This window comes from Somniosus microcephalus, chromosome 21 (assembly GCF_052327205.1).
Source record: "Somniosus microcephalus isolate GS21.2 chromosome 21, FLI_Smic_1.0, whole genome shotgun sequence".
Classification (NCBI taxonomy): domain Eukaryota; kingdom Metazoa; phylum Chordata; class Chondrichthyes; order Squaliformes; family Somniosidae; genus Somniosus; species Somniosus microcephalus.
This window is the reverse complement of record NC_141007.1, coordinates 43,219,184-43,241,176: the sequence shown is the minus strand read 5'-3', so window position 1 is coordinate 43,241,176 and position 21,993 is coordinate 43,219,184.

Here is a 21,993-nt window from a genome sequence, read left to right as displayed (position 1 = left end):
GAGCCAATTGCCCATAGAGGGTAACAGAGTACTTCTTGTTCTTTTTTTAATTTTATGATTTGAATCTGTTGACCAGTTGGATGATATTTGCCAGCATTACTTTATTTATGGATACAGAACCATGGTCTGAGAATGTTACCAACACACCACACAGAGCACTTCTTTTTAGTGTTACCATAACGACAGTACCACTCACCTGACTGCACCATCTTATCCTGAGTCAAATAAAATGATGCTTCACCACCTCTCCCAAAATTAACCCTAGACTTCAAGAAAATGAAATCCGCAAGTAAAAAAAAAAGCCACTAAACTAAAATAATCCAAAAGAGCAACCTAAATAGATTCCCTGCTGCGGCAACGCTCTTCCTATCAAAAGATCCCAACTGTGAATACAGTGGAACCTCGATTATCTTCCACAATGAAGAAAACCTGGTACATAGTTGAAATAAGAACATAAAAACAGAAGAAATAGGAACAGGAGCAGGCCATTCGGCCCCTCGAGCCTGCTCCACCATTTAATGAGATCATGGCTGATCCGATTTTGGCCTCAACTTCACTTTCCTGCCTGCTCCCCATAACCCTCAACTCCCCTGTTGCTCAAAAATCTGTCTATCTCAGCCTTGAATATATTCAATGACTCAGCTTCCACAGCTCTCTGGGGTAAAGAATTCCAAAGATTCACGACCTTCTGAGAGAAGAAATTCCTCTTAAATGGGCGACCCCTTATTCTGAGACTATGCCCCCTCGCTCTAGATTCCCCCACGAGAGAATACATCCTCTCAGCATCTACCTTGTCCAACCCCCTCAGAATCTTATATGTTTCAATAAGATCACCTCTCATTCTTCTAAACTCCAATGAGTATAGGCCCAACCTTTCTTCATAAGTCAACACCTTCATTCCAGGAATCAACCTAGTGAAGCTTCTCTGAATTGCCTCCAATGCAAGTATATCCTTCCTTAAATAAGCGGACCAAAACTGTACGCAGTACTCAAGGTGTGGTCTCACTAGCGCCCTGTAAAGTTGTAGCAAGGCTTCCCTACTTCTATATTCTATCTCCCTTGAAATAAAGGCCAACATTCCATTTGCCTTCCTAATTACTTGCTGTACCTGCATGCTAACTTTTTGTGTTTCATGTACAAGGACCCCCAATCCCTCTGTACTGCAGCATTCTGTAGTCTTTCTCCATTTAGATAATATTTTTCTTTTCTATTCTTCCTACCAAAGTGGATAACTTCACATTTTCCCACATTATACTCCATCTGCCAAATTCTTGCCCATTCACTTAACCTATCAATATCTCTTTGCAGACTCTATGTCCTCCTCACAACTTGCTTTCCCACCTATATTTGTATGGTCTGTAAATTTGGCTACAATACACTCGCTTCCTTCATCCAAGTCATTAATATAGATTGAAAATAGTTGAGGCTCCAGCACTGATCCCTGTGGAACCCCACTAGTTACAGATTGCCATCCTGAAAATGACCCATTTATCCCGACTCTCTGTTTTCTGTTAGTTAGCCAATCCTCTATCCAATCTAATATATTACCCCGAACACCATGAGCTCTTATCTTATGCAGTAACCTTTTATGTGGCACCTTGTCGAATGCCTTTTGGAAATCCAAATACACAACATCTACTAGTTGCCTTTCATCCACCCTGCTCGTTACCTCCTCAAAAAACTCTAATAGATTTGTCAAACACGATTTCCCTTTCATAAAATGCCAGTCTGGGCCTGCGACAGGTGGTGAGAGAACCAACATGAGGGAAAAACCTACTTGACCTCGTTCTCACCAATCTACCTGTCGCAGATGCATCTGTTCATGACAGTATTGGTAGCAGTGACCACCATACAGTCATTGTGGAGACAAAGTCCCATCTTCACACTGAGGACACCCTCCATCGTGTTGTGTGGCACTACCACCGTGCTATATGGGATAGATTCAGAACAGATCTAGCCGTTCAAAAATGGGAATCCATGAGGCACTGGGGGTCATCAGCAGCAACAGAATTGTATTCCACCACAATCTGTAACCTCATGGTCTGGCATATCCCTCACTCTACCATTACCATCAAGCCAGGGGACCAACCCTGGTTCAATAAGGAGCGTAGAAGAGCATGCTAGGAGCAGCACCAGGCATACCTAAAAATGAGGTGCCAACCTGGGGAAGCTGCAACACAGGACTACATGCATGCTAAACAGTGGAAGCAGCATGCTATAGACAGGGCTAAGCAATCCCACAATCAATGGATCAGATCAAAGCTCTGCAGTCCTGCCACATCCAGTTGTGAATGGTGGTGGACCATTAAACAACTAACGGGAGGAGGAGGCTCCATGAATATCCCCAACCTCAATGATGGTGGAGCCCAGCACTTGAGTGCAAAAGACAAGGCTGAAGCATTTGCAACCATCTTCAGCCAGAACTGCCAAGTGGATGATCCATATCGGCCTACTCTTGAGGTCCCCATCATCACAGAAGCCAAACTTCAGCCAATTCGATTCACTCCACGTGATGTCAAGAAACAGCTGAGTGCACTGGATACAGCAAAGGCTATGGGCCCCGACAACATCCCGGCTATCGTGCTGAAGACTTGTGCTCCAGAACTAGCCGCGCCTCTAACCAAGCTGTTCCAGTACAGCTACAACATTGGCATCTATCCGACAATGTGGAAAACTGCCCAGGTATGTCCTGTCCACAAAAAGCAGGACAAATCTAACCTGGCCAATTACCGCCCCATCAGTCTACTCTCAATCATCAGCAAAGTGATGGAAGGTGTTATCGAAAGAGCTATCTAGCAGCACTTACTCACCAATAACCTGCTCACTAATGCCCAGTTCGGGTTCCGCCAAGACCACTCGGCTCCCGACCTCATTACAGCCTTGGTTCAAACATGGACAAAGGAGCTGAATTCCCAAGGTGAGGTGAGAGTGACTGCCCTTGACATCAAGGCAGCATTTGACTGAGTGTGGCATCAAGGAGCCCGAGTAAAACTGAAGTCAATGGCAATCGGGGGGGAAACGCACCCCTGGATGGAGTCATACCTAGCACAAAGGAAGATGGTTGTGGTGGTTGAAGGTCAATCATCACAGCCTCAGGACATCGCTACAGGAGTTCCTCAGGGCAGTGTCCTAGGCCCAACCATCTTCAGCTGCTTTATCAATGACCTTCCCTCCAACATAAGGTCAAAAATGGGGGTGTTCGCTGATGACTGCACAAAGCTCAGTGCCATTCACAACTCCTCAGATAATGAAACAGTCCATGCCCGCATGCAACAAGACCTGGACGATGTTCAGGCTTGGGCTGATAAGTGACAAGTAATATTCGTGCCACAGAAGTGCCAGGCAATGACTATCTCCAACAAGCGACAGTCTAACCACCTCCCCTTGGCATTCAACGGTATTACCATCACCAAATCCCCCACCATCAACATCCTGGGGTCACCATTGACCAGAAATTAACTGGACCAGCCACATAAATAATGTGGCAACAAGAGCACTTCAGAGGCTAGGTATTCTGCAGCGAGTGTCTCACCTCCCGACTCCCCAAAGCCTTTCCACCATCTACAAGGCACAAGTAAGGAGTGTGATGGAATACTCTCCACTTGCCTGGATGAGTGCAGCTCCAACAACACTCAAGAAGCTCGACACCATCCAGGACAAAGCAGCCCGCTTGATTGGCACCCCATCTTCCACCTTAAACATTCACTCCCTCCACCACCGGCGTACCGTGGCTGCAGTGAGTACCATCTACAAGATGCACTGCAGCAACTTGCCAAGGCTTCTTCGGCAGCACCTCCCAAACCCGTGACCTTTTCCTCCTAGATGGACATGGGCAGCAGGTGCATGGTAACACCACCACCTCCAAGTTCCCCTCCAAGTCACAAACCATCCTGACTTAGAAGTATATTGCCAATCCTTCATCGTTGCTGGGTCAAAATCCTGGAACTCCCTACCTAACAGCACTGTGGGAGTACCTTTACCACATGGACTGCAGCGGTTCAAGAAGGTGGCTCACCACCACCTTCTCAAGGGCTATTAGGGATGGGCAATAAATGCTGGCCTTGCTCGCAACGCCCCCATCCCATAAATGAATTTTTTTTTAAATGTTGACTCTGTTTGATTGTATTATGATTTTCTAAATGCCCTGCTACTACTTCCTTAATAATGGATTTGAGCATTTTGCCAATGACAGATGTTAGACTAACTGGCCTATAGTTTCCTGTTTTCTGTCTCCCTCCTTCTTTGAAGAAGGGTCTTACATTTGCGGTTTTCCAATCTACTGGGACTTTTCCAGAGTCAAGGGAATTTTGGAAGATTACAACCAATGCATCCACTATCTCTGTAGCCACTTCTTTTAAGACCCTAAGATGCAGGCCATCAGGTCAAGGGGACTTGTCAGCCTTTAGACCCATAAGTTTACCTAGCACTTTTTCTCTAGTGATAATGATTGTTTTAAGTTCCTCCCTCCCTTTTGCCCCTTGATTTTCTACTATTACTGGGATGTTTTTAGTGTTCTTTACTGTGAAGACAGATACAAAATATTTGTTCAATGCCTCTGCCATTTCCTTGTTTCTCATTATTATTTCCCCAGTCTCATCCTCTAAGGGATCAATGTTTACTTTAGCTACTCTCTTCCTTTTTATATACTTGTAGAAGCTCTTACTGTCAGTTTTTATATTTCTTGCTAGTTTACTCACATAAGCTCATTTCTCCCTCTTTATTAATTTTTTAGTCATCCTTTGCTGGTTTTTAAAATTGTCCCAATCTTCTGGCTGACCACTAATCTTTGCAACATTGTATGCCTTTTCTTTCAATTTGATACCATCCTTAACTTCCTTGGTTAGCTATGGTTGGTTCATCCATCTCTTTGAGTCTTTCTTTCGCACTGAAATCTTCTTCTTCTTCTTAGGCAGTCCCTCAGAACCGAGGATGACTTGCTTCCACATTAAAAATATGAGTTCTCAGGTGACTGATGAGTCCAATGCGGGACCTACAGTCTCTGTTACAGGTGAGGCAGATGGTGGTTGAAGGGGTGGGTGGGTGGGGTGCTTGGGTTGACGTGCACTCCTTGCGCTGCTTGCGCTTGCTTCCGACGAAGAGACTCGAGGTGTTCAGCGCCTTCCTGGATGCTTCTCTTCCACTTTGTGCGGTCTTGGGCCAGGGATTCCCAGGTGCCAGTGGGGATGTTGCATAAGGAGGCTTTGAGGGTGTCCTTGAAGCATTTCCTCTGCCCACCTGGGACTCTCTTGCCGCGTCGGAGCTCCGAGTAGAGCGCTTGGTTTGGGAGTCTCGTATCGGGCATGTGGACGATGTGACCCATCAATCGGAGCTGATTGAGCGTGGTCAAAGCTTCAATGCTGGGGATGTTGGCCTACGTGAGAACACTGCGTGCGAAATATATCTTTGTTGAGTGTCATGCAATATCTCTTTAAATGTCTGCCACTGTTTTTCTACCATCTTACCTTCTAATCTATTTTCCCAATCCACTTTAGCCAACTCTCTCCTCATACCTTTATAATTGCCTTTATTTATATTTAATACTCTAGTTTCAGACCCAAGTTTCTCACCTTCAAATTGAATGTGGAATTCCATCATGTTATGATCACTCTTCCCTAGAGGCTCTTTTACTGTGAGATTATTAATTAATCCTGTTCCATTACACATTACCAGATCTAAAATAGCCTGTTCCCTGGTCGGTTCCACAATGTATTGTTCCAAGAAACAGTCCCGAATACATGCTATGAACTTGTCCTCAAGGCTGCTTTTGCCAATTTGATTTGTCCAATCTCTATGAAGATTAAAATCGCCCATGATTACTGCAGTACCTTTCTTACAAGCCCCTAATATTTCTTGGCAGATAATTGAGAATCCCCCTGAATGTATGCAGATAATCGAATCATTTTGCCAACATGTGCAGATACAATCCCCATTTTTCTATTTTAAAAATGAGACATTCTTCAAAAATGATCTGGCAGCCTGACTCCAGTTAGCTTTTTAAATGCCAGAAGGGCACGGTTAGTGAATTGTTGCAAGTACTGGACATCCAGATAAAGATTAGCTATCCTGCTGAACCAGGAACCCAGAGTCTGTGAAAAATGAATTTAAAATGGCCCATTACATTTTAGTCAGTTTGTGCAAACTCTCATAAAAACTGCTGCCGATAATCAAGAATGTGGATTTTGGGAGTGCAGGTAATTGAGGTTCCTCTGTAAGCAGCCAAAATACCTCGACAATTCAGCAAAAACAAATATGGAAAGGTCACGCAAAATGTAAATGCGCACAAAAAAAAGCTTTTTCTTTAAAATAAAAGGAATACAACAGAACAAAAACAAATACAGGAAACTCTTTGGTATCCGGCACCGACGGGACTGGGATGGTGCCGGTTGATCAAAAATTCCGGATGATGGAAAGGGTTATCTACCGAGGCTATTTTTAACAAAGAAAAATTTTAAAAATCAAGAAATGTGCAGTATACAGTAATTGGGTACTGACCTACAGAATGTTGTGTTAAATGGATGGTGGAAGATGCTTGATTAAGTACAGTACTGCCAGTTGAGGGTAATGCAATGCAATGACTACCAGCAGCGTGGGAGACACACAGTAACCCTGTAAAATGGTGGATCAGAAGAGACTACCGGCAACGCGGGAGAGTCAGACTCCTGTTACAGGGGTATTGAGGTGTTCCGACTTCCGAAAGCGCCAAAAAAACCGAGGAGTGGCAGTTTGGAGAACTACCCCCACTGACTAACTCGGCCACCGTGGGAGACTCGGACTCGGCAACATTGCTGGTTATTGAGGTGCTGTTTTCGGAGTGAGAATTTTGCCGGTTAATAGAGAATTCCGGATATTTAGGTGCCGTTTAAACAAGAGTTTCCGGTACAACATGTTGTACTCGAATAGAGAAATCTGAGTTCCAGATAATTTCCATTTACAAAAAATAACTAAGACTAAATATGAATATTTGTATCCGCAACTCATTTTGGTGAATCAATTTTAGGTTCCAGTGATGTTGTGGGTGAAGTTTGCTGGAGGGACAGGGGACGGGGAATGGGGGACTGAGAATGCATTGGTTTGATATTGGTGTTCATCTGTGCCCAGAAAAATGTTTCCATGCAGAGGGGGCCGTGTCGACAATTCTTCTTCAGCTGCTTTCCTTTCACATTACATCTGAATATTGTTGCTGGAGCATCCTGGGTTTCTTCTTTCAGTGCTTAGCTATCACTGTTTGCCCCCCTGATACAGGAAACTCTTTCGTATCCGGCATCGACGGGACCAGGATGGTGCCGGTTGATTAAAAATTCCAGATAACGGAGAGGTATATCTACTGAGGTTATTTTTAACAAACAAAAATTTTAAAAATCAAGAAATGTGCAGTATAATTGGGTACTCACCTACAGAATGTTGTGTTAAATGGATGGTGGATTGGAAGAGACTTCCGACAGCGCCAAGAAGCCAAGTAGTGGCAGTTTGGAGAACTACCCCCACTGACTAACTCAGCCACCACGGGAGACTCGGACTCGGCAACATTTCCGGTTATTGAGGTGTTGTTTTCGGAGTATGAATTTTGCCGGTTATTAGAGAATTCTGGATATTTAGGTGCCGTTTAAATGAGAGTTTCCTGTACTTAGAAGGCTAACTGGAGTCAGGCTGCCAGAACATTTTTGAAGAATGTCTTATTTTTAAAATGGAAAAACAGGGATCTTATCTGCACCTGTTGGAAAAATGATTTGATAATCTGCATACATTATTTAGGGAGATTCTCAATTATCTGCCAATTTCAATTATGTATTAAGGGTTTTCTTCATTGTGGCAGATAATCGAAGCTCCATTCTATTCACAGTTGGGATATTTTTTATAGGTAGAGCATTGCCACAGCAGGAAACCTACTTAGGTAGCTCTTTTGGAAATTAATTTTATTCAGTTTAGTGTTTTATTTTTACTTGCAGATTCTATTTTCTTGAAGATTATGGTGGACTTTTAAGTGTAGGGTTAATTTAGGGAGAGGTGGTGAATCATCATTTTATTCGACTCAGGATTAGGTGGTACAATCAGGTGAGCAGTGCCATCATTATGGTAACACTAAAAAGAAGTGCTCTGTGTGGTGAACTAGATTAGAGTGTTTTGCTAACAGTTTCAGAGCACGGTTCTGTATCCATAAACAAAGTAGTGTTGGCAAAAAATAATCCAACTCGTCAACAGATTCAAATCATAAAAATATTTTTAAAAACATGCTGTTGCCTTCTATGGGCAATTGGCTCTTGGCCTACCCATTACATCAGGGCATGGACTTGCCATCTATTTTAGTGTAGGAACCACAGCATCAACAGGTAAAACGACGATAAGGTTTATTTGGCAAAATATTATATAAAATTTAATCTCAATGTTTATTGTATATGTATTAATACTTTTGGCGGCTATTAAGGACGTGAAATAATCTGCAATTTCTACCCTATGGTAGAGATTATATCTCCTATGCCACCTTCTGTAATTACTCACTGCCACCCAATCATACACAGAGCAGCTGAAAATCTACCATTGCATGCTCTTGAAAAGACACATTACAGGATGCAGATTTATCGCTGTAATACTAAAGCTATGCTTTCATTTAGGTAGCCTGTTCTTATACTTTCAAAACAGAAAATGCTGGAGATACTCAGCAGGTCAGGCAGCATCTGTGAAGAGAGAAACAGAGTTAACGTTTCAGGTCGATGACCTTTCATCAGAACTTAAATGACCTGAAACGTTAACTCTGTTTCTCTCTCCACAGATGCTGCCTGACCTGCTGAGTATCTCCAGCATTTTCTGTTTTTATTTCAGATTTCCAACATCTGCAGTATTTTCTTTTTGTTCTTATACTTTTATAGTCATAAATTACAAATGAATGTGTATTGGTCTTCAAATTTTATTTTAAATTGGAAAAGAAAGCAAATCAGACTGATTAGATCAGACTGGAGTTTTGCTCAGTTCATTCTTCCACATCCGGTGCTGTATCCTGCTCCTGCCCCCTCTGGAAGCTACCTCTATCTTTGCCAAACCATCACTATTCCCTCCAAGATTGCGGTTCCCTTTCCAATTTCCTAGCAACCTTTCCAAAACACAATGCTTATTGGTATGTTTACGAAAAGGAAAACTTTTATCACAAATCTCATTGAACTGTTAATGATTTTTGAAACACTTCCATACTCTAATATACAGAATGTTTGCATTCCTACTCAAACATCTTTAACCTAAATAATTATGATTCAAATTTAATTCTGGACTGTAAAGCCCAATATTTATATAGGCAACATTCAGTTTGTTCTTATATTGGAAAGTAACATCAAAACTATGTATAAATTTGTTGCTGTTACCATATCTTACTTGTATACCTTAATTTTTGTTATCGTTTAGATTTCAGCTTTAGATTACACTCTATATTTGAGTAAAGACTATTTTCTGCTTCAAATTATTTTTTTCAGATCTAGGGCAATTCTCCATCAAACATATAGTAGCAGATTGCTTTCAGTGTCTTCTACTGTTTGATACCAGCAAGTCTACTAGTAGGAAGCATAAATCAAAACTGATGAGTCAAATGTTCTTGATCTTCCCCCCCCCCTCCCCCACACCCACTTCCTTCCACCAAAACCATGATTGAGAGAGTACATCTGTCACATCCCCAATCAAGTATAATGAAGGACTCATATTTATTAGAATGTAAACCTGCGCAAAATGGTGCATCAAGAAAGCATTCTAAACCTTCATCCAGTCTGGCAAAGAGCTGCAATCACAAGATCACAAAATAGGTAGAATAAGCAAACTGCATTTGACTCACCAGTTTGATGTACACTTCCTACTGGTTGATTTGCTAGTGTCAAACAATGGCAGACATAATAATCATCTGTTCTATATATTTGATGGCGAGTGGCAGAAGACCAGAAAGAATAAGCTTATATAGCAAATTTGACCCGTTCTTAGTTCACCAACCAGAAGGTTTCTTCCATCCCCATCACACCACCACATGGTTTCCTAAATGATCCCATGGCTTTCACCTCCATTACTCTACCCGAAAGTTATTTTGATGTGTCGCTGACTCTTTGTGAGACATCAGTCCTGTGCTCTGGATCTACCTTTTGTATACCACTATCTTATATATCTCACATGCTAACTGTGAGTTTTTTTTAAAACTGACAGTTCAACTTGTGTCAGATTGTCAGTATTTCACAACAAAAGCCAGCTTTGGATCACTGACATTGCAGGTTGTCAATACCAAACAATCAGATAATTTGGAAGGCAGGACTGGGACCTGCAAGAATTACATAGAATGTACATCACATAAAAGGCCATTCGGCCCAACAGGTCTATGCTGGTGTTTATGCTCCACACGCGTTTTCTTCCACCCCTCTTCAACACATCCTTCTATTCCTTTCTCCCTCGTGTGTTTGTCTAATTTCCCCTTAAATGCATCTATGCTATTGGCCTCAACTACTCCTTGGGGTAGCGAGTTCCACCTTCTAACCATTCTCTGGGTAAAGAAGTTTCTCCTGAATTCCCTATTGAATTTATTAGTGACTATCTTATATTTATGGCTCATTGTTTTTTTTTAGAGAAGTTGGAGTAGGACAGGAATCAATGAGATGTTACTTTTCCCCATTGTTTGTTCTGCACAGACTTGAGACAGAAAAAAATGTAAATGAGCTATTGAATGCTAAGAGTCCAAATTATGGGTGTGTTTACTTGGTGCTTGTTCCCAAAGAAGTTATATATAACAAATGAACTAAAATATTTATTTTTAAATATTTTATTTTCTTCCAAAGGAACTTTCAGGGGCATGCCTGACTGTCACCTTCTATAAAGATTTACTTTCTTCAATACTGGTTGCAGCTATGAATGCAGTGACCAGCTTCATTTGACAATTTCCTTTTTTGTACTTGTAGAATTGCTATGGTTTGGAAATAAAATATGGAATGGGTTGAAGTGATGTATTTTACATAATTTTAAAAAATACTGAGATTCACATTCAAAATTACAATAATCTCTGAAATGAACAATGCCAATAAATGCACCATATCAGGTATCAAATATCAAACTATTTTGGAGAGAGTATAACCCATGGAAAATAATCTTCATGCTTTTAGCACTCAGAACTCCTTAATTAACTTCTAACTCACCACTGATGTTAACCTCGCTGCAATAAAAGTGACAGAATTTTGGGTATATGTAGAGTAGGTTATGAAAAGCCCGTATCCCACCACACTTTCAGTCTAATTCATTGACTCCATGTGTCATAGGCCTATACTTAGGTTTATTATTGAGCGGTCAGCTTTTTTTCAGCTGTTGGTCAGCATTTGTGAGTTTTCTAGGTTAGCAAATAAGATTAGATTTCAGTCATCTCTTTTTGGGGTTGAAAAGCCCAAGTTTTTCCAGCCTTTCCATGTTATGAAGGTCCCCCACACCTGCACTATTTAAAGGGATCATCAACTACTTACAGGTTAGTTGCTGGATTGTTTCTTCTGGCTGTTGCTGCAATTCTACACGTTTTGGGGGCTTTTCCATACTTGTTTAAAATCTCAATAGCCTGGAGTGATCTGGCTGGTGCTGAAGTACTTTTTTGGTGACTTAAAGGCTTGAGCACAAACCAGCTGCTTCCAGACATGGGTGGTCTAGTATGGCTTCCTTTTGGCATTGAGCATAATGGGGAGAATGAGCAGAGGCCACGCAGAGCGAGACAAGCGGTTAGAAGAGGGAGGAGGAGGAGGGGGAGAAGGGATCTCAGCGATGCCCCTTCCCACAATGGCCAGCACTGTCTCCTCCATGGGGGTTAAAACAGGCGCGCCTCTCCTCCTCCCATTAATTCCTGCTGCCTCCTGTTGTGCAGCACCTTCTCCTGCAAGAAAGAGGGCAGTGCGTTAATGAGTGTTGTGGTTGAATAGTTGTCAGTGTGTGCAAACTGTGGGGGCGAGGCTTGCAACAGTGCTAAGTGTGTGAGGGTGAGGTAAAGTACATGAATGTTAGGTATGAGTCCTGATTGAGAGAGATTGTTGATAGGTGAGTGATGGGCATGTAGCGAATTGAGAAGTGGCTGAGGCTAGTGGTGCAGTTGGTAGGATATGGCATTTGAAAATGCACTCACTGACCTTGACAACTCATGTGAGATCATTAAACTTCTTCCTACACTGCATCCAGGTCCTTGGGGCTGTACTCCTGGCATTGACCCCCACCGCTATCTCTTCCTACTGTCTTCTGAACATGGGGCTGGAGGGTCTCTGGCCCTCTTGAAGATACAGGACATCTCTCCTTCTTTCCACCTCTTCCACCAAGACCTCCAGTGCAGTGTCTGAAAACCTTGGTGCAGGCTCTCTCCCATGGTCAGCCATTGTTGATTCTTCCACAGCACAATATTCAGAATGATCCTAGTACCACCAGCAGCCACAATGCACCTCCCCTTTAAGAAGTGTAGGCTAGCAATGTAGTGCTAGGCACTCATGATATCGCTCCCCCTGCTGAAGTGTGCAGCCAATTAACAACACAGGGAAGCATTGGCTGCACACATCAATCATGGAAACGAGCAGGCAGCACGAAGTTGGCGTGCTGCCTGCATTTCAATCAACGGGAGTGGGTTAATCTCACATCGCGATCCCTGCACCCATTTTCAAAGGTTATCCAATTTACCCCCCTAGATCTCTTACTATTTTGCTACTTCAACATCATTCATGGGTTCCTTATGCCACCTATTTTTTCTTTCTATGTGCAGTATTTTAAATGTATTTATGAAATGTTACCATTATTCTGCTCCACTCATTCCAATATCAACACTTTATGTGGCAGAAAGTTCCATAGGCAGGAGAAATAGTCCATACCTTCATTGCTTTCCTTCAGCCTGGATATTTTGGATTTATACAAAATGTTTAGGCACAGCTGCCGCAGTTTGTGTGCTTGGTATAAATGTTGAGGTCTGGCTAAAGTGTAGCAATCCTTGTTTTGAACTGTTGGTCACATTTGATTATATAAAAGTTACACAAAAGGTAAGCTGTGCCCAGGGCCACACTCTTGACGCTAATAATGTGGATTCTTCTCTGTGATGAAGAGATAAACGAAGACTATTACTGATGTCTATGATATAGTATAATTGATATAGACTGCTGGAAGATCCATGGCAAGACCTGACTGAGATTACACATGACCTATTCGTACAAGCTTTAAATAAAATCATCACCGAGATATGAACTGACAGAAACACTAAAACATTGAAAATGTTACAGATGTTTGTCTGGGTTGGATTTTTGCTGTCTGCTGCACTATGTTGTATTTGGTATCTGCCCTGGGCAGAAACCCACTGTAAACAAGCTTTCAACTTATATCCTGCATAAATAGACTGACCAACTGTGGGAAGCCCAAGTAATTACTGTTTCAAATGCAGACATTACTGTACTGCCATGTTAAATATGCTTATATTCTGGCACACAAATAAATAACTATTGAAGAAGATTTAAATTAATAATTTCTGGTTTTCTCTGATTTCCCCTTACATTTACAACTGAAAGGGGATTTTTTTTTGTGGATCAACTGAATGGCTGAGTCTTTGTAGTCCTGCCTCTCCCTCTGTTTTTTTGATATCATTAAAACAGTGTAAAACCTGCAGCTTTTCTTGTATATCCCTAGCAATATCCAAGTAAACCCCCCATGAAAATATACATCCAGATGGTTCGAATAAGATAGCAATCAATCACTCTTCCTGTGCTTACATTCCAGGTTTACCTGAAATGAATAAACAAGAAACAGAAGAAAGTTTTTTTTTAAAAAACAGAAAAGAAAATTAAGTATAAAATAAATGGATGATCGAGAAATAGAGTGAAACAATATTAAGGAATAAATGAGGTACAGCAAAATAATGAATTCAGCAGAATAAGCTGTTCATTTTATTTTATAATGAATCCTGTATGCTTTGCAAGCCATTATTTGATTCATTATTACTAAACATTTATTTGGTCATTCTGCATTGCAGAAAAGTATAGGTGGGTTATTTTAACCCATGTTTCCAAGGTAACACCCTCAAGTGAAAGAAGTAAAATCAATTGGCAGAACCTAAAATACAGGAAACTCTCGCTTAAACAGCACCTAAATATCCAGAATTCTCTATTAACCGGCAAAATTCTTACTCCGAAAACAACACCTCAATAACCGGCAATGTTGCCGAGTCCGAGTCCAAGTCTCCCGCGGTGGCCCAGTTAGTCAGTAGGGGTAGTTCTCCAAACTGCCACTACTCGGCTTCTTGGCGCTGTCGGAAGTCCGAACACCTCAACAACAGGAGTCTGACTCTTTGTTTGTTAAAAATAGCCTCGGTAGATAACCCTCTCCGTCATCCGGAATTTTTAATCAACCGACACCATCCCAGTCCCATCGGTGCTGGATACCAAAGAGTTTCCTGCAGTAGGAATTGTAAGGTAAGAGGATGCATTTATACATTCCTGAACACTAATGATGTTGAAAAGACAGCCTCAACTAAACTTCAGTTAACTACATTGAAGAACAGCAAATCTATTATAGACATAGGTACCAAAAGAGTGAAAGATTTGTAACATTAAATGACATTAACTATAATAACCTGAGAAAGAGAGATTAGTTATATTTGGTAGAGTTTGTATCTTTCTTCTCAGGAACATCCTCTGCACTGCTAATGTGAGCTGGCACTGGGTAAGCAGTCCTAGGAAAATCACATCAGGGATGACCTTTTAAGTCATTTTGCAATGATATGGCTCAAGGTGAGGTGGGGAATGTATGTATAGTGATGCACTAGGAATCACAACTGTATGGGACAGGCTGAATGGACCAGTAGGTTTTCTCCCATCCATCATTTTTTTGTATGTTTGTATGTGGTGTCCTGCATATGATGCTTACTGTTTCTCCACTCCAGGTAAGGGAAGCCCTGCCCTTGGTGATTTAGATTAATTTTTACCCCTGCTCGGCCTGTGGAGATGGTTGGGTAGAACCACAGAGAATGGAGGATGCTCCTAAGGAGAACCATGAAGATTCTATCATAAAGATGGTTTCTATTTCTTCTTTAGTACTAATCCTTCACACATCATTTCAAATTATCAAGTAGTATCCAGATGTGATGAGAGAGATTCTATTGGAGGGACAGGATGAAATGCCCAAAGATACAGATAAAGCTTTGTGAGTATTCATTGGGCCTGTCAATGAAGAAAAAGGCAACGGGGCATTTACTGTCAATCTTAGTAGTTCAAAGCCATCCTGTCATAAGGTTTGAAAACTTGAAAGCCAGTAATTAGCAACATGAAGTGTTGTTTTGGATTATAAACTTGAGCTCCTTAGCTCAAATACTTTGGCAGCATTATACTCTCCATGTGCATGTTTATCAATGTGAACAAATCCCCATAGATAATTTTCTTATGCTTCACAGTGTCACTGAGACCAATCAGCTTGAACAGAGGACTGATGTGGCCAAAATCAACTGTGACATTACATGTGTGAGTGGCAGTCCCTCAGCTTTCCTTAAGTTAACAGTCATAACTCAACAGATTGCTGTAATGGAATAATCTAAGTGAAAATAACATAGCTATTTAATAAAATCCATTAAACTTATTTATTTTCAAATCATAATTTATTAAATGTATAAGTTCAGGCAATTTTCTCATTTTAAATTGTGAATTTTAGAGGGTTCCATTGCATTATCAATGATGAGTTACATAATTATGTTGCCAAAATATGTAATCGTTTTATTGAGAATTATAATAAATTAATATTGAAAAAGTTTCTGGTCCACAGGATAGAAATCAAATCCAAGCTGATCTTTGAACTATGCACTCACAATATCTAGTCCAAATTATTGTAGAGCATTACTATCTCAAAAATACAATGCTGTAATATAAGCTGGCCATTAAAAGAAAGGCTTGCATTTATATAGCGCCTTTCACAACCACCGGACGTCCCAAAGCGCTTTACAGCCAATGAAATACTTTTTGAAGTGTAGTCACTGTTGTAATGTAGGAAATGCGGCAGCCAATTTGCACACAGCAAGCTCCCACAAACAGCAATGTGATAATGACCAGATAATCTGTTTTATTTTGTAATGTTGATTGAGGGATACATATTGGCCAGAACACCGGGGATAACTCCCCTGCTCACTTGCAATGAATCTAGTTGTTAGAACACAAATTAAACTACTTGCCCCATACTTTTCCAGCAGCAAAGTATTCTATAATGTGATGACGCCAAGAAGTCTTCCATTTTATCTATTTTAAAACATATTGCTAAAGATTAATAGGAAGGCCAGAAATCAGAAATACTGCATAATATATTCCACTCATTGGCCCAGATTTTGCAGTCAGCACACACTGCTCATTACACTTGCAGCAGCCCACAGACTTTTTGTGGGCTTTTAAGTGGCAACTTACAGTAATTCGAGATCCTATTCAGCGCGGCGCTCTCTACAGGGGATCTGTGGCATGTGCGAGCAGGCCAAGCAACAGCGTGTCTCTTCAACCAATCAGATTGAAGAATCCTCTGAGACATGCAGAGTCTAAAGCAGGAAGTATAAATTATAATATTTAATTCATTGTAAAATCATGTACAGAAAGCAAGGGAAAGATGGGATTAAGAGAGAAAAAGAGACAGAAAGAATCGTGAAAAAAAATTAATTTTAATTGTTTTTAAAACTCCAACAATAATGAAATTCTGATGGAATGAGACAACACACTTGTAAAAGTAAATTTTCAGTGCCAGAGTGGTTGTTCGGCAGTAATTAAGACTTATCACACCGTTAAAAATTCACTTACACCTGAATGCACTAGCCCTAACTTTTTCTGGCGTGTTTAGTGGGTAACTAGTGGGTAAGTACCGCAACATCACACCCTTCATGTATTTTATTGCTGAATCTATCGGCGAGGTACTTGTGTAGTGAAGCTTGTGGAGGAGCAGGGCAAATTGGGTAGCACCATCCGGATTTCCACATTTAACTGCACATGTGCGGATGCCAGAGGCTACTGTCCGATTTACCCAATAAGAATGGTGAGCGCTGACAGCCTCGCTGTTATTCCTATTGCAAAATCCGGGCCAGTACCATTTCTTTCAGTCTCACTCCCCCTTTTTGTTCAAGTCCCAGACCATTTCAAGAACACTCAATTATTGGCCCAGAAATTTGGGTCACACGGGTGAGTACGCACGGGATACTCACCCGTAGGCCGAATGGAAGTGCGGGTTTCCTGCATGTACTGCGCATGCGTGGGAAACCGGCACTTTCGATCCTCTGAACAAAGGGGTTCAGAGGTCGAACACGCGCGCAGGGGAGGCTGCGCGTGCGCTTTGAACTTAGGTTTTTTTTGCAGGTTTTCACGCGAGGTTAAGCCTGCAGGATTTACACATTTAAAAAGCAGGCGTATGGCCTGCTTTTTACAAGGTAAGTGGTCAATTAATTAAAATTAAAACATTTTTTCCACAGGTTTATTATTTTTAAATACTTTAAAGCAAGATAAGTTTATTTTTTAGCCCCGTTAGAATATAAAGTTATTTTTTTCAAAAATTTAAATTATTGTTTAAAATAGTTATTTAATGTAATTTATAGTTTATTTAAAAAGTGTGATTTAAAAAAAAAATTATTTGAAGGTTTACTGCTATTTTGGGGCCCGTAGTATTTATAAGTTTTGACAGGTCTTCCTGTCAATCTTATGAATGGGCTTTTCCCTCCTCCGATTGGCTGCCCATGGCTCACGTGATCCCAGGGGACGCATCGCACTAACTACGCCCCTGGGACACGCAAGCACTGCGCGCCGGCAGCTGGTCCAGGCCCCGGAGCGGAATTCCACGGGGCCCTACAGCTCAACTGCCGGCGCGCAAGGTAAGTGCAGGTCGGGGGCTTACACCCGCGGGAAGCCCCCAACCTGAATTTCTGGGCCATTGTATCTGATACGGCAATTATTGTTTTTCAATCTTAACTTGCCACTAATTTGAAATAGAAAAAAAGGCTAGCCATGCATATTTTATTATTTGTCCTTCGAACCAGATAAATACAAACATTCCAAGCTCTCCCCATCAACAACAACAACTTGTATTTATATAGCGCTTTTAACATAGTAAAACGTCCCAAGGCGCTTCACAGGAGCGTTATAAAACAAAATTTGACACCAAGCCACATAAGGAGATATTAGGGCAGATGACTAAAAGTTTTGTCGAAAAGGTAGGTTTTAAGGAGCGTCTTACAAGAGGAAAGAGAGGTAGAGAGACGGAAAGGTTTAGGGAGGGAATTCCAGAGCTTAGGGCCTTGGCAGCTGAAGGCACAGCCGCCAAAGGTGGAGCGACTGAAATTAGGGAAGCTCAAAAGGCCAGAATTAGAGGAGTGCAGATATCTCGGAGAATTGTGGTGCTGGAGGTGTTTACAGTGATAGGGAGGGGCGAGGCCCTGGAGGGATTTGAAAACAAGGATGAGAATTAAAAAATCAAGGCGTGCTTAACCAGGAGCCAATGTAGGTCAGCAAGCACAGGGGTGATGGACGAATGGGACTTGGTGCGAGTTAGGACACGGGCAGCAGAGTTTTGGATGATCTCAAGTTTACGGAGGATAGATTGTGGGAGGCCAGCCAGTAGTGCCTTGGACTGGTCAAGTCTAGAGGTAAAAGGCATGGATGTGGGTTTCAGCAGCAGATGAGCTGAGGCAGGGGCAGAGTCAGGCAATGCTCTGGAGGTGGAAATAGGCGGTATTAGTAATGGCGCGGATATGTGGTCAGAAGCTTATCTCGTGGTCAAATATGACAGTTGCTAGGGAGAGCAATGGAGTCGGTGGCTAGGGAACGGAGTTTGTGGCGGGGACCAAAGACAATGGCTTTGGTCTTCCCAATATTAAGTTGGAGGAAATTTCTGCTCAACCAGAACTGGATGTCAGACAAGCAGTGTGACAATTTAGAGGCCATGGAGGGGTTGAGATAGGTGGTGGTGAGGTAGAGCTGGGTGTCATCAGCATACATGTGGAAACTGATGCTGTGTTTTCAGATGATGTTGTCAAGGGGCAGCATGTAGCTGAGAAATAGGAGGAGGCCAAGGATAGATCCTTGGGGGACACCAGAGGCAATGGTGCAGGAGTGGGAAGAGAAGCCATTGCAGGTGATTCTCTGGCTACAATTAGATAGATAAGAATGGAACCCGGCGAGTGCCGTCCCACCCAGCAGTGGAGAGGCGTTGGAGGAGGATGGAGTGGTCAACCATGTCAAAGGCTGCAGACAGGTCAAGAAGGACGAAGAGGGTTAGGCAGCAGTAGAATCAAAATCTTCACAAAACTGTTTTTTAAATATAAATTATACTTACTTTGTGGTGATTTATTTAAAGCAGGGTCTGCATACATGTTTCTCTCATAGAAAATGTGATCATATTAGAAAGAAAGCCGCCACTGGCACTTTACTTACTAGCAGATGTTGGCCAATGACATGATCAAACTGAAGAGAAGGCCTGTACAGGCACTTTGCTCACTGGCAGGTATTGGCCAGTGACAGGTATACAATATTAATATTCCTGGTTGAGTTCACACTCTGGCAAATATCTCAATACAGATGTGCAAAATATAAGGAGTTGGAAGTTATACTACTTATTCACATGCATACACAACTCACACAGCATAATTGCAAAGCCAAAGTATTTTTCATTTGAGGAATAACAGAGAAACAAACTGCCACACTCATATCGCCAGTCCACTGTGGCCTCCTTTAAATCACCATGACCAGTTCTCCACAACAAAATTGTTCTATTCCATTTTATTTTCCCTGGTCACGTTTCAGCAGTACATTAAAATCTACAAAAAAGTAACTGCTGCCAAATGTCAACCCAAAAGTGGTTGAACTTGCCTGCATGAAGATTTAGTGGTGCTGAGCTTGAGATTCAGCAAAGTGTGTCTTTAGATAAGAGTTTGGAGGCAGGTGGTATTAATACCTTGCAGCTCGCCATATAGATGGATTATTAACTAAATTCAACAGTAACAAATAGAATTTTTAAAACATAACATAATGAAGTGGGTATAAACTTGGTTGTTGATTAGGGCTAGGAAATGCAGAAACTGCCAGTGACAGCACTAAGGTTAAGGTGCAGATTAACAAAAATGGCAATCTGTTTTAATCCTCATCTCAATCTTAAAACAGATGGGTTTTTTTAATCAGTCTGCAGACTAATTGTAATACTTTTTTTTAATTGAAACTGACCATTTGTATTACTATTCCATTTTTTACCTTACTAACTCTCATCAATTCTGCTCAATCACAAAGAATCTTACTGATAATCAGAGGTGAGTAAACAGAACATGTATCAGGGACTCTGTGCTTCCCCCACTCCACAGTGATATCAGTGGTCTATTATAACCATGATTCCCACTCATATCTCTGTTCAGAAGCTATCAATACTACAGCAGTTAATAACAACTGCATAACAGCATGGCATCCTGTATTAGCTTGGAATTCCAAAAATTATAGTTTGCTTTAAAATCAGAATTAACAGAAACGATTGTTTTATAGGCTGGGAAATGATTAACTAAAATTGCTGTCTGGTTGAAGTTGGGGTTAGGCTAAGGAATAATAAAAACTGCAGACTGTTTTAGAGTTACAGTTAAGACAAACAGAAAGTACAGTGTGTTTTATACTTAAGAATTAGCCAAATTGAGCTGCACTCTATGTTGGGATTAGGATGAAAATTAATAGAAACTGCAATCTGTTTTATGATTAGAATCTGGATGATCAGAAATTGCAGTCTTGTAGGGATAGGGGTAAAATAAGGTTTAACAGAAATTGTAATGGCTTAGAATTTGCTGTAGTAATAACAGTTACTACTGGCTAAAACTGACAGCAACTTCTGGCGTCCGCACATGCGCAGTTAAACGGGGAAATCCAGAGGTTGCTGTCAGTGATACCCTGCTCCTCCACAGACTGCACTGTTGCAATCTTTGCTGATGGAATCACCACAGAATCACTATTAAGGCATGAACTTAAACCCACTATTATCACACTAAAGACCGATGAAAAGCGTAGTAAGTCATAATTACTGCTGAACAACCACTCTGGCCCCGAAAAAGTATTTTTTACACGTGTGGAGTCTCATTGCCTGAGAAGAAAATTAATTGTTGCAGATTTTTAAAAAATAAAAATGATTTTTTTTTTAGTTTGCGTTTTTCTATTTAAGTTTCTTCCTTAACCCCATATGTACAACCCAATCTTTATTTCGCTTTCTGTACAATTTATATTTCCTGTTTTTTACTTCCTGCTTTGCCATCTGAGGATTCTTCAATCTGATTGGTTGGTTGATCAGCCTCCCTGTTTACAGATGCCACAGATCCCCTGTAGAGGGCACCAAATTCAAACTGACGTCAGAAAAAAGGAAGTCTATGCTCTAGAGCCCACTAAAACTTTGTGGGCAGCTTTTTTCAAGCTGAACGGCAAACGATGTTCCTTTGCTGCTGACCGCAAAATCCAGGCAATTTTTGTTACATTGCGATCTCAAATTGCCATCTGTAATGTGGCACGGCAAACTGAAGTTATACTACAGGTGCTATCTTGCTGGAGGTTGCACGAAGATTAGTGACAAAGGAGCTATGTGCATGCATGCTTGCACAGAGCTACTGCACTTTTAAAATACTGCACTTGCTGTGAGACTCCCTGTTTGAGATAGTCTTATACTTCTAGTTTTAATGCACGGGATGAGGGGAGGGGGGCAGATCAACAAGTTGCTCCCGGAGTTATGCTGTCCTCTGTTGTATTGATGTGCACTGGAAATTACTTTGCATAATCCAAAAGTGCAGGAGAATTTGGATATATACTTGAAAAGGAAAAATTGGCAGGGTTGTGGGGAAAGAGCAGGGGAGTGGGACTAATTGGATAGCTCTGCCAAAGAGCCGGCACAGGTACGATGGGCCAAATGGCCTCCTTCTGTGCTGTTTGATCCAATGATAATTGCAGTGTTAAAGAAAACTGCGCTCTGTGTTGGAGTGAGGATGCGAGTGAACAAAATCACATTGAGTGCTAATAGGGGCAG